Here is a 12,638-nt window from a genome sequence, read left to right on the forward strand (position 1 = left end):
TGTTAAAACTGTTACACCTTTTGTTTTTGTACATGACCGGAAGGACACAGCTCCTGGGATTTGCAAAGCTGTGGGTAAATAAAATCTCAAGTTAGCAGTGGAGAAAACTAAGAGAATACAAAGTTTGCTTACAATTCAGTTACTGTGTTATCAGTGGATCCCAAGTCCGTTCAGCACTCCATGTTGTCCGATGATCTTTGGTGACACATTTCACCCATATTTTGCCCAAGAGAGATCTGGTTTACATTGGCATCTGATAGAATAAAACTGTCATGCACTAGATGGTATCAGATCAGAATGCCTGCACAAGGTAGCTGAGAGCATATGATGATGATGGTAATGATGATGATGATCATCATCATCAATGTCCCGCTCCAGTCGCCCGGGTGTGGTTAACAAGCGTCTTCCACTCCTTTCTGTACTTCCACTTTTCCTGATCCATTACTTCTGCCACATCCAATCGCGCTTCTATAATGTCCTTCCAAATCTGATCCATCCACCTTCTTCTCGGTTCTTCCAATTGGTCTCTTTCCCTTAAATTCTCTTTCCAATTCCATTCTTGCTACCCGTTCCTTTCCCAATTTTTTTACATATCTGAACCATACCCCCCCTGTGGGTGGGGGCGGTAGAATAACACCCATGGTATCCTCTGCCTGTCGTAAGAGGCGACTAAAAGGGGCCCCAGGGGCTTTGAACTTTGGAGCGTGGGTTGGCGACCACGGGGCCCTCAGCTGAGTCCTGGCATTGCTTCCACTTACTTGTGCCAGGCTCCTCACTTTCATCTATCCTATCCGATCTCTCTCGGTCAACTCTTGTTCTTTTCCGACCCCGACGCTATTAGGTTTGCGAGGGCTAGGGAGTCTTTCATTTTCACGCCCTTCGTGGCCCTTGTCTACTTTTGGCCGATATCCTCATTTTTCGAAGTGTCGGACCCCTTCCGTATTTTCCCTCTGATTAGTGTTATATAGAGGATGGTTGCCTAGTTGTACTTCCTCTTAAAACAATAATTACCATCACCACCTCTGAACCATATCAGTCTTGCTTTCTGTATGTTCCGTGGTAACGACTCTATATTTCACTCTTCTCCGATTTTAATATTTTGGATTCTATCTCTTCTTGTCGTTTTAACCGATGTTCTTAAAAATTTCATTTCTACTGCTTGGATCTTACTATCTTGTCTCTTATTAGTGACCAGTGTTTCTAGTCCGTATGTTACAATTGGTATGAAATACTATTTATATAATGTTCATTTTGTTCTCTTGGGCACTTTCTCATCCCATGAAAGCTCTCTGACTTGATGATAAGATGTATCTTTACTTAAACTGTTATTAATTTCAGGTTGATTTCATTACTTCCATTAATAATGTTACCCAGATATGTGAACTGTTCTACATTCTCTAACCGTTCTCTATGTTTACTTGTCTTCTTTTTTCTCTTTTCCACAGTGCATGACTACAGTTTTCTTTTTACTAATTACCATTCCAAACACCTTCAGATTTTCATTCCCAATGTCCAGTCTCCTTTGTACTTCCTTTTCTCCCTTTCCTCCAAATCACCACATCATCTGCAAATACCAAAGCATTCGCTTCATTACTATTGATACTTTGTTTCACACGTTTTATGATTTCATCTATCAATATAATAAACAATGATGGCAACAACGCACTTCCCTGCTTGAGACCTTTTTTTGCTAGTTGTTTTACATCGCACTGACACAGATTGGTCTTATGGCGATGATGGGATATGAAAGGGCTAGGAGTGCGAAGGAAGCGGCTGTGGCCTTAATTAAGGTACAGCCCCAGCATTTGCCTGGTGTGAAAATGGGAAACCATGGAAAACCATCTTCAGGGCTGCCGTCAGTGGGGTTCGAACCTACTATTTCCCGAATACTGGATATGGCCGCACTTAAGCGACTGCGGCTATCAAGCTCGGTAAAGAGACCTTTTTTTGTATAAAATGTTTCTGAGTCACCACTCCCCACTTGTACACTGCTTTTACTCTCATGATACATCATTTTTATCGTGCTAATTAATGATTTTGGTACATTCCTTTTCCGTAGGCATTCCCATACATGTTTTCTCTTAACTTTATCATAAGCTTTTTCCAAATCCAAAAATACAAAGATTATTTCCAAGATTATTTCCTTGTTCGTTTCCAGATGTTTTTCCATTATCGTTCGCGCTGTAAATATCAAGTCTATTGTTGATCTATTCGGTCTAAAGCAATATTATTCTTCCTCTAACTGTGTTTCTCTTATATCCCTCAGTCTTTTGTCTGTGACTTTCTCCATTATTTTTAGCCCATGTGATAATAGGGTTGCCGGCTCCGTGGTGTAGGGGTTGCGTGCCTGCCTCTTACCCAGAGGCCCGGGGTTCGATTCCCAGCCAGGTCAGGGATTTTTACGTGGACCTGAGGACTGGTTCAAGGTCCACTCAGCCTACGTGATTAGAATTGAGGAACTATCTGACGGTGAGATAGCGACCCCGGTATAGAAAGCCAAGAATAACGGCTGAGAGGATTCGCCGTGCTGACCACACGGCACTTCATAATCTGCAGGCCTTCGGGTTGAGCAGCAGTCGCTTGGTAGGCCAAGGCCCTTGAAGGGCTGTAGTGCCATGGGGTTTGGTTTGGATAATAGAGTTATACCTCTATAATTTTCACATTTCTTCCTATTTCCTTTTTTGAATTATGGTACAATGATTCCTTGTTGCCAATCTTTAGGTATCCTTTCATCCTACCAAACGGCATTGAGGGCTCGGTATAGCCACTGTAGTCCACTGCTTCCTGCTGCCTTAATCATTCCAGCATTGAATTAGTCTTTTCCACTTGCTTTACCTTTGGTCATTGCTTTCACTACCCTTTCACGTTCCAACCATGTTATCGGGTTCTCTTTTTCTCCATCTATTATTTCCATTTTCTTATCTCCTTCTTGCTCCGAGCAGTCATACTCATTACAAAGATTTTCAAAATACAGTGGAACCTCGATTCTCCATTTTTGGAGGGAGCCGGGGGGGGGGGGGAAGTACAACATGGGAAAAGCAAAAAATCTGGGAATGAATGAACCATCAATAATTTGGTTAAACGTCATAAAAAAGAAATATGTATACTTATAATCTTACAAACACCCCTATACCAATCAAAACTACTGCCCCAGTGCACCTTCCGCATACCAACCGACCGCTGCTCGGTCCAAAGGCCTGCAGATTACGAGGTGATGCATGCTCAGTGTGACGAATCCTCTCGGCCGTTATTCCTGGCTCCATTAAATAGCGCCTCAGTTAAAGGCAATCATAGAATGAGTGAACCCGGAACCAGCCCTCATATCCAGGTAAAAATGCCTGACCTGGCTGGGAATAGAACCTGGGTCCTCCGGGTGAGAGGCAGGCAATTTCGACCGCGGGGCCGGCTTCTATCATTAATTACCGGTCCATCCATCCATTATCTAAAGGCTAAGCCTTGTCGCTGCAGCCACATCCCACGGTCTTCAGCAGTCCTTTTCATCGTGACATAGGAAGCAAACCCCAGCTGAGTGATTATGTTCCTAAGGTATGAGAGACGTGGTCTTCCTCTCGACTTCTTCCCTAGGACCTTTCCTTCGAAGACATTCTGTAGGAAGGTGTCATGTCGTAGGACGTGTCCAAGAAATTTAGCTTTCCTCTGCTCTGTTGAATAAATTAAGGTCCGTTTCTCATTAATGTCATTCAAGATTTGGATGTTCGTCTTTTTTTTTCACTCCAACTCATCCCTGTCAGTCTTCTCCAGAACCACATTTCCGCAGCTTCTAGTATTGATTGTGCTTGTTTTCCCAAAGTCCAGGTCTCACAACCGTAAGTTAGCACACTCCAAACAAAGGTTTTAACAAATTTCTTCCTGGTTTCAATTCCTATGTGCTTAATTAACAATAGATTTTCCCTGCTTTGAAACGCTCATTTTGCCATAGCAATTCTTCTCTTGACTTCTGTCAGGCACTGGTTATCATTGGTAATAACCCTACCCAGATAACAAAATTCTTTAACCTGATCTATTTTTTTCACAGCCTAATTTTTGTTGTCAATTCAGTCTTCTTTTGAACGACCATCATTTTAGTTTTCTTTGTGTTTATTTTTAGTCTGAACTCCTCTTAATGTGTTGTTTAGTATACCGACCATTCTAGTAATTTTGTGCTCTGAATTACCAGTACGCGAGTTTAAATTCTCGAAACTTTACATTCAGTTTTACTGGGGAAACTGCGTCAATATCCTCTGAAAACTTCTTTCGGTTCAGCTTCTTTGATCAGTCAAACTGTTCGAAAAACCTAATAACACCAAGCCAAACAACACTCCATCACAAGTAGTTTTTAATTCTCTAATCTAATAAAATAAAGCAAATTAGATACAAAATCACCCAACACGATGGCGAAATCCCTTTTTCTCTAAATCTTCCATTGTAATTTGGTCACCGGTATACTGTTTGTAGTCAGTTTATGGAAATTTTGTACTGCGTAAATTAGGCCTACATCGACTTTTAAAGGTTATGTTGAACTCGACAATATTGTTTTGAATGTAAGTATCGATTCTCAAGTTCTCGAATGCATTTTATTTAATTCTGTCCGTCACTAATCACGATCAAATTGGAAAGAGAAAAAGTATCATTAAAACTTCCAAATTTACAGTTATTCGCGACCTTGAGCTCAGCTGGAAAGTGCGCTCACTGTACACGTTGGTACGAGTGCAAAATTATGCAAAGTTTTTACATGTAACGCGTGCACATAAAATGACTGCAATTTTTATAACATTTTAACACAAAAAGCATGAAATTCCCAGTCTTACATTAGGACCAAAACTGTAATAGGCAATCCCAAAACCTCCCATGGCTTTATGCATGTAAGGTGCAACATAGGTTTTGGTTACATGTAATTAATCTTATATTAAAACTGTATTGAAGATGATATATAAAAATTATAAAAATCTTTTATTTATAACCACCTATTCAGTACATTACAATACAGTCATTGTATTATAATATAATCATGAAGTGTTTAATGGGACATAGCGAACATCATCAGCCATTAATGCAACAAAAACAAGGTCAGGGACCTGAGCGTAAAATATAGAGAATGTTTTCATCATATTAAAAAATGAACCATGTCGTAAATAAAGAGTGATAATCAACAATTGGCCAATGACCTTCGATGTTAGGCCCCTTAAAACAACAAGCAACAACAAGCATAATCAACAATCAATACAATAAAAACATTAGACTTGAGATTGTGGCAATATATCATCGTTGCCGGGACGAAACCTCCTATGTGTTAATATTTTTGGAGATATACTGACCCGCGGCACATGCGTTATGAAGAGCGAGAATGCCTTGACTACTGTCACACAATATTGCACCTTAGATGACAGAACCTTACCGGCCAAAGTTCTAAGCTAAAATATTTCACATAGGAGGTTTTGTCCTGGCAACGACGATATGCAAGTTGAAAGCAAAATTCGTTGTGGATTACATTAACGGTGGCAATCTGTGGAATTAAAAACAATTATGAGGCCGCTGGAACATGACCATGGATATTGTGACACAACTATACGTCAATGTGTGAAGCGTGGATTAATATTGTGGGGATGAGGTTCCTTTGAATTCATAAATAAGGGTTAAAATAGAGTTCATTGACTTGTCTCGAGTCCAAGTTGAACTAGTCAAAGGCACACGACATTGAACAAACTAAATTTGATGTATAACTTGAACTTCAGCAGAAGCAGAATTCGTAAGAGAGATGCAATCTTGCTGTCAGAAAAATGCCAGTTAAGCTAGTTAATATATACACGCTAGCAAATAAAACTAGAAGTTTATATAATAAACTCATTAAAGAGTAGCGATGGAACTTGAATGTGGGGAGAGTTTTAGCGATCCTTATAAGACAGAGAGCAAAATAGAGTTTGAATCTGAAAAGGAAGAAAAAAGGGGGAATGAACTTACGTTGAAACCGGAAGAAGAAAATGAAAAGAAAAATTCTCATCCATCTTATACGTTTTTTTGCTCTTCCTTATCCATTTCTTTCTTCACCTTAATCCTTTTTCATTTCTTTTTTTATTTTGTCAATCAATCAATCACTACTGATCTGCAGGTGGCAGATTCCCTATCTGTTGTTTTCCTAGCCTTTTCTTAAATGATTGCAAAGAATTGGAAATTTATTGAACATCTCCCTTGGTAAGTTATTACAATCCCTAACTCCCCTTCCTATAAACGAATATTTACCCAATTCGTCCTCTTGAATTCCAACTTTATCTTCATATTGTGATCTTTCCTACTTTTAAAGACACCACTCAAAGTTATTCGTCTATTGATGTCCTCCCTCGCCACCTCTCCACTGACAGCTCGGAACATACCAGTTATTTGCAGAACAAAGTTTTTATTGCAATCCACCTGTTCAATACATTATAATGTTGTCACATTTAAAATATTGTCTATTAATGATGATATTGTCTATTAATGATGATATTTTAAATGTGACAACATTATAATGTATTGAACAGGTGGATTACAATAAAAACTTTGTTATTGCAAATAACAGATTTCATTACGGATTAAAACATGAGCTTAGTCACTTACATACCCCTTAGTAGAGCAGCTCCTCTCCTTTCTCCTTTGCAACATTTTTGTAACGCTACTCTTTTGTCGGAAATCGCCCGGAACAAATCGAGCTGCTTTTCTTTGGATTTTTTCCAGTTTTTGAATCAAGTAATCCTGGTGAGGGTCCCATACACTGGAACCATACTCTAGTTGGGGTCCCACCAGAGACAAATATGCTCTCTCCTTTACATCCGTACTACAACCCCTAAATACCCCCATAACCAGGAGTAGAAAAAAGTAGAAATAATTCAGTAGCCAGCACCTTTTTATCAGGAGCCAGCACATTTTTTGCAAATAAACATTACAAAAACCACAGGTTAGACTAGGATTAAGCTATGTATTGTTTTTGAAGTGTGTCCCTAAGTAGTCTAGTCTATTAATTCATATAAGAATGGAATAGAAACAGTTTATATTTTAAGAAATACTAACCCAAATAGTCACCAGTCGCCTTCAAGGTCAGCATCTTTTGAAATTATACTACATGTGCCTGTTTGATATCCCACCAAAATACCAACGATCAATACATTTTGTTGCATCAAAGTCCTTTATAGATGGTCCATTCAAGTTCTTCACAGCAAGCTTGGTTCACAGTTTGTGTTTAATTATATTCATTGTACTGAACCCTCGCTCACATGATGAGGTCGATACAGGAATTGTTGCCACTATACTGAGGAGCTTTCCTAAAATCGGAAATCGTCCTTTCATAGTCCGCGATTTTTCAAGTAGATCACTCAGTGGAAGATCTTTCCCGACTATTTTGAACTCGTACCACTCGCTCAGTATGTCTTCTACGTTGTTCTCCTCTATTTGAAGGTGTTTTGAAAAATGAGTGGCAAGAAGCTGTATTTCACTGTTGCCATAATTTTCCAATTGTTTTCCTGAAGGCCAGGAATATGTGTCAGAAACACCAGTGGCACTTTGAATATCTTCATTTTGAAAAAAATGTGTCTTTCAGAAAGTTAATCCCACTTGCCAAAATATGTTCCTTGTCTGTCGTGAAATTCTTATCCAACATACCTGATAACTGTATTCCATTGAAAACTCCTGAAAGTGTTGTAGCAGAAACAAATTTTTCTTCCATTGGGCCCTTGGTGTTCTGAAGTTGCTGCAATGAATTAATTGCATTATTTACATGCACTCTTATCTGACTTAAAATCAGATCATGCCTCTGAAATACAAGTGAAAGTCTTTTGAATATACTCAGATAATCATACAAGAAGTGAGTTGTGATGACAAACTTGAAGTCCTTGATCTTCTTTAGAAGACCTTTAGCTGTGATTCCTTCTTCACCTTTCCTTTCAGAAATATTCTCTAAATGCACCACTAGGCATTCCCAGTCTTTGACAACTGCATGCAAAGCATTTAATTTGCTTGCTACCCATCTAACTTGGTGTAGGTACTGCAATTTAGATATTTCGCACTCCAGTAACTGCAAAATTTTCTTCAGTTCGCGAAGTCATTTCGGCGAATGTCGATAAAACTTGTATAGTTTCCTGAGTATAGAATCAATTTCATCAATGATTTTAAGTTTCACATTTTTCAGTGAGTGAAGAACGGTGACTTGGAGTTGATGTGCAACACAATGAATGTTTACCAAGTTCTCAAGTTTTTCAGATATTTTTGTTACCAAACCATTACGAACACCAATCATACATGGTGCTCCATCAGTTCCTATGCCGATTAGTTTTGTACCTGTGAAGAGTTCTCCAAGCCCTAACTGAAGCAATTCTGTTTCCAGAGCTTCCATATAGCCATCACTTGTTGCATCCTTCAATGACACAATAGAAAGAAATGTCTCCTTCACCTTATTTTCTTTTAAAAAACGTACGTAAAGTATGAGCTCCTCATCATCAGATTTATCTGTTGATCCATCGAGTAAGATACTGACATATGAACTTTCCTTAATTTCACATACCAAATCTTCACGAAGATCTGAGGCAATGTATGAAATAAATTCTCTGCATTGTTTATCATTCACATACTTCTCAGAATCAGTAACATTCAACTTGCTCAACAATGCAACCAAACTTTCAAAATCAGTGTAGGGCCTGTTATTTTTTGCAATATGGTAAGATGCCATGAACAAAGCGTTCATATGCTGTAACATATTAGCATCCATTTTCTTTACACACTTAGCTGAAGGTGCACATTGGGGATTTTTCTAGAAACTTTCAGCCTCCTGACACTTCAAGTGAGGATAGGATTTTTCTTGTTTTTTAAAAGTTTCCAGTTTAAATGGTCCTGAAAATCCGGATACAACTTTAGAATTTTGGTCGGCAATACTAGGAAATTTGAGTTCACTACGAGACAAGGAATCCGGCAGGGCTGCAGTCTTAGCCCTCTTCTTTTCATCGTATACCTCGACCATATTATGAAGCTGTGTCATGAGAAAATCAAGAAATTGACGGTCGGAAATTATCTCATGCGACCAGTACGATTTTCTGACCTGGCATTTGCTGATGACCTGATTGTTGTTGCCTCCAGCGAACAAAACCTGCAGCACAACATCAATGTATGGGTGGAAGAGCTTAAGGAAAAAGTTATGGAGGTGAATGTGGACAAGACAAAGACTATGGTTATCAGCAGGAATGAGGAGAGACACTGTATCATGGTCGATAGTAAACCATTAGAACAAGTCACCAAGTTCAAGTATCTTGGCTCAATCATCAGCTCAGATGGGAAGATGGAGGAAGAAATAACAGAAAGAATAGGAACAGCAGGGCGCTTGTTTAATGCCATCCGAACAAACTTCCTCAACAAGAAGGAGATCTCAAAGGGCACAAAATTAGCCGTTTACAAATCCACCTTTATTCCCACATTGACCTATGGCTGCGAATCCTGGGTGCTAACAGAAAGAACCAAGAGCAGAATCCAGGCGACAGAGATGAGGTACCTCCGGAAAGTAGAGGACAAAACCAGGAGAGACAGGATCAGGAATACAGCCATCCGGAAAGTATTGAATATGAAGCCACTGGAGAAAACCATCCAAGAATATCAATTGAGATGGTTTGGCCATGTCCACCGAATGTCGACAGACCGCTTGCCGAGGTTAATGAGGGAGGTGAGAGTGGAAGGAAGGAAGGCTCGAGGAAGACCACGGAAGACATGGGAGGAGGGGATTAGAGAAGCACTGCAGGAGAGGGGACTCTCGGTACGAGAGGCCGTTGCCATTACCGGAGATAGGAGTAGATGGAGATCTCTCGTATCCTCGACACCTCATGGTACAAGAGGACCGGATTAAGTAAGTAAGTAAGTAATACTAGGAAATTTACTGCACAATTCACACTTCGCAATTCCTTCTTCATAGCGCAGCCACGGTAGTAATTCAAGCCACGATTGCTGAAATTTCCGTTTGCCTGACTGAAATTTCGACGTATTTTTAATGTTTGACTTATCATTGTGTTGAACACCACAAATTTCACTCTGGTCATTGTCGTCCTGAACACTACAATTGGCACTTCCATCAAGTGTTTTCTCACATTAACTCGCTTCTGTATCACTTTGTGTTACATTTACGAAGAAATCTGAAAGAGTACACTGTTTTTTACTCGCATCAGTGAATTTGTGCGGCTTTGTTCGTTTCATTTTGCCAATTTTCTGAAGTATAACACAGAAACGTAAAACACGTAATAGACTACAATAAATCACCAGAGTTAAATGGCTTACGAGCTTGCGGGCTTCGATGTCTGATGCAACGCTGCCAATTTTCCACCGCCGCACAGGAATGAAAACAACCGTATTATTTTCTAAAGTGCAAACCGTTCAATACAAATATGCTGTAATTAAATTAAAAGTGAAAATAATGTTCAGTGAAAATACAAGAATTGATAAATCGTCATTCTGTATGTTTTAAATGCAAATAATGAATTCCACGGGAATTTATCAGCACTGCTTTGGGGGCAATAGTTTAGGAACGGCTAGGTTGGCTATTCTAGTCACTTTTGTTCTAGCGCCTGACATTCTCAAATAATGAAAGGTTTCTGTGGTTTCCCATTTTCACACCAGGCAAATGCTGGGGCTGTACCTTAATTAAGGCCACGGCCGCTTCCTTCCAACTCCTAGGCCTTTCCTATCCCATCATCGCCATAAGACCTATCTGTGTCCGTGTGACGTAAAGCCCCTAGCAAAAAAAAAAAAAAATAATAAAAAAAATAATGAAAGGTGAGCGGAACTAGTGACGACACGATGCGTTCGGCTCTATTAGCCGAGTAACAACGAATATAGCCGAGACGGCGCCTGATTGTCAGTCGCTAGACGGAAGTCGGCTAGTCACGGGAACGAAGGCGGTAATGTGATGTTCGTGGAATTATTCAACGTAGTAGTTCTCTGCATTTCTCGATATGTCCACATGAAAAGCTACTTGTTTGACGGGTTACAACGATGTCTCTCATGATCGCGAGGCATCTCTCGCGCAGAACTGAACTGAAACGTCAAGTTCCAAAGTACGAAGCGCCAATTACAGAATTCCAAGACTGCCAAAAGCAGTGAAAATGTTTATTGCAGATATTAGAATATATGAGCTACAGTAAACACGAGAAACACCATGTTACAACTTTTTACTTTACAAAGTGGTGGGGATGTACACGTAAAGGAACTCCGGATTTCAAAAAATAATTTTTCAAAACCGAATTTCAAAATTCAGGCGCCAGATAAAAAATTTCAGGCGCCATGGCGACTGGGCGCCCGGTATTTTTCGACCCCTGCTCATAACCATGTGCAGAGATCTGTACCCTTTATTTACAATCATATTTATGTGATTTCCCCAATGAAGATCTTTCCTTATATTAATACCTAGGTATTTACAATGATCCCCAAAAGGAACTTTCACCCCGTCAACACAGTAATTAAAACTGAGAGGACTTTTCCTATTTGTGAAACTCACAACCTGACTTTTATCCCTGTTTATCATCATACCATTGCCTGCTGCCCATCTCACTACATTATCGAGGTCATTTTGCAGTTGCTCACAATCTTGTAACTTATTTATTACTCTGTACAGAATAACATCATCTGCAAAAAGCCTTACCTCTGATTCCACTTCTTTACACATATCATTGATATATATAAGAAAACATAAAGGTCCAATAATACTGCCTTGAGGAATTCCCCTCTTAATTATTACAGGGACAGATAAAGCTTCACCTACACTAGGAGTTCTATTTTCTAGAAACAGGGCCACCCATTCAGTCACTTTTTTGTCAAGTCCAATTGCACTCATTTTTGCCAGTAGTCTCCCATGATCTACCCTATCAAATGCCTTAGGCAGGTCAATCGCGAAACAGTCTAATTGACCCCCTGAATCCAGGATATCTGCTATATCTTACTGGAATCCTACAAGTTGGGTTTCAGTGGAATAACCTTTCCTAAACCCAAACTGCCTTCTATCAAACCACTTATTAATTTTGCAAACATGTCTTATATAATCAGAAAGAATGCTTTCCCAAAGCTTAAATGCAATGCATGTCAAACTGACTGGCCTCTAATTTTCAGCTTTAAGTCTATCACACTTTCCTTTATATACAGGGGCTACTATAGCAACTCTCCATTCATTTGGTATAGCTCCTTCAACCAAACAATAATCAAATAAGTATTTCAGATATGGTACTATATCCCAATCCATTGCCTTTAGTATATCTCCAGAAATCTTATCAATTCCAGCTGCTTTTCTAGTTTTCAACTTGTGTATTTTACTGTAAATGTCATTGGCATCATAGGAAAATTGTAATACTTATTTAGTATTACTCACCTCCCCTATCTGGACATTATCCTTGTAACCAACAATCTTTACATACTGCTGACTGAATACTTCTGCCTTTTGAAGATTCTCACATACACATTCCCCTTGTTCATTAATGATTTCTGGAATGTCCTTCTTTGAACCTGTTTCTGCCTTAAAATACCTATACATACCCTTCCATTTTTCACTAAAATTTGTATGACCACCAATTATGCTTGCCATCATGTTATCCTTAGCTGACTTCTTTGCTAGATTCAATTTCCTAGTAAGTTCCTTCAATTTTTCCTTA

At 39.3% G+C, this 12,638-nt stretch overlaps 1 protein-coding gene across 1 annotated transcript in view; it reads left to right on the forward strand.

The window, feature by feature from the left end:
• Tbp (TATA binding protein) overlaps positions 1–12,638 on the forward strand; it is a 98,435-nt gene that overhangs the window by 57,807 nt on the left and 27,990 nt on the right. The gene's annotated exons all lie outside the window — the stretch shown is intronic.

This window comes from Anabrus simplex, chromosome 9, assembly GCF_040414725.1.
Source record: "Anabrus simplex isolate iqAnaSimp1 chromosome 9, ASM4041472v1, whole genome shotgun sequence".
Classification (NCBI taxonomy): domain Eukaryota; kingdom Metazoa; phylum Arthropoda; class Insecta; order Orthoptera; family Tettigoniidae; genus Anabrus; species Anabrus simplex.